The sequence below is a fragment of the Chrysochloris asiatica genome, unplaced genomic scaffold (genome assembly GCF_000296735.1).
Source record: "Chrysochloris asiatica unplaced genomic scaffold, ChrAsi1.0 scaffold00221, whole genome shotgun sequence".
Classification (NCBI taxonomy): Eukaryota; Metazoa; Chordata; class Mammalia; order Afrosoricida; family Chrysochloridae; genus Chrysochloris; species Chrysochloris asiatica.
The window spans coordinates 664,620-666,658 of NW_006408739.1; positions in this window are offsets into that span (position 1 = coordinate 664,620).

Consider the following 2,039-nt stretch of genomic DNA (forward strand, 5'->3'; position numbering starts at 1 on the left):
GTCTCCTTGGGTGCCTGCAACGCTCTGTTCCTGCTCCAGCCCTTCTCGTGTGATAGTTGGCATGTCTTCTGTATTGTCCAGATCCAAGCCACCAACTCCATCCACCCAGATGCCTCAGTCCATGTGATAGCACTTGGTGTTGTGGAAAAAGGAGAAAGGTGTTCTCTCATCTGCAGAAGCAGCTGCCACCATTGTAAACCAGTGCTCGTGCTTTTTTGTGGGAGAGAACCCTTCCATGATGGTGCCTTAAACATTCGAGAAGAACGCCAGACATGACTATTTTTGATCAACAACACTGGATGACTCAGCCACCCAGGATTGTAATTGGACTTTTTACCTTGTTCGTCCATCCATCCATCCATCCAACAGAAACTGCTTAGCTTCAAGAAATTCATAGTGTGGTGGGGGCAAAAGACACACAGACAATACTTTTAAGATGGGCAACCAGTTTCAATAGAAGGATGCTCCAAGTCCCTTGGAAACATTGTTGTTGTTAGGTGCTGTCCAGTCAGTTTCATAGTGACCCCACGTGACAGAGCAGAACTGCCCCATAAGCTCTTCTAGGCTCTGATCCATAAGGGAGCTGATCTCCAGGTCTCTCTCGGAGCTGTTGGATGGCTTCAAAGTGCTAACCGTTCCACTAGCAACCAAGTGCCTAACAGCTCTGCCATCAGGGCTCAGTGATGCAGTAACTAGGAGGCTGTGGGAGGTGGCACACACAAAGGAGTAAGTCATGAGGGTCTAGAAGAAGGGAATAAGAATGGGTGGGCGGCAGGGGAAGGACCATAAGAAATGCCTTGTGGGTAGAGAGGACAAAGCTTGAAATGGGTGATGGTCTCTGTACCTTCAAGCCTCCGGTAGCATACCAGGCATGTTGCTTGACAAACTGGATGGACAAAAGGGCTATATGTTTATAAACTAAGCAGCTTGAGTAATGGACTAAGAGGATTACTCTGAATGAAAAAGCACATACATGAAAACATATGCCTTGAGAATGATCTTTAGATTGGAAGCAGTGAGAAGACATGTTGACAGACAGAGGGGACAACCCTGGAGCCCAAGGACCTTAATTTGAATCTGCCTGGATATGGCCAAATCTTTAAATGTCCCAGTCCTGAATGGGGTGGTAATTCCGGTCTTCCCCGACTCACTGGATTCCTGGGAGAATTATGAGATGAGATACGTGAAAAAGCTTAAGTCCTATTTGCGTGTAATTTTATAAGTTGTTTTAAGGACTTTTCACACATTCATGCAGTGATGGTGGTTGTGGATAAGCACTGGGCTGCTAACCACAACATCAGCTGTTCAAACCCACCAGCTAATCCTCACAAATCCTATAGAGCAGGGGTGGGGAACCTTTTTTCTGCCATCATTTGTGGGCCATACAAAATTATTAACTTAAAAATTAGCCTGCTGTATTTGGTCAAACATTTAATTAAATCACCCCTAATGTAATGGCTGGAACTGCCTTGGCAGGGCCAGACCATATGATTTTGTGGGCCTTAGCAACAATAGGACAGGGTAGAACTGTCCCTGAGTGTCTCCTAGGCTGTGATCTTCCACAGAGCTGCTGACGAGTTTGAATCACTAGCAAAGGCTGCTTTCACACATCCATACATCCCCTAAACTTATGTCTGGCTTCAGGCCAAGCAGGGCAAAAAGGAACTGCATGTTCTCTGTAGCCTGTAGGGGGCTAGGGCATGTCTGAGGAGGCTGGGGGCACCTTGTGCCCTTGGAGGCAGAGGTGAGAATGTGTTGTAGTGGGCCCCAACCCCTGCGTAATGTCCTCACCTCCTGGTTTATCCCCCCTAGGACCCTGGGAGAGAAGACTGCAGACCAGGAAGCTCCTCTGGGAGGGAGCCTGTTCTGACAGCTGTGGCTTCATCTGCCAGGGTGGCACCCCGGCCAGCAGCTGGCTTCCAGAACTGCTGCAGCAGCAGCCGTGGTGGCCGGCCGGGTGTGCTGGCAGGATGTGGTCTATGGTTTCTGTTTCTGTTTTGGTGTTGCCTTGTGCTATTATGGCCTGCCTAGGGCTCAAG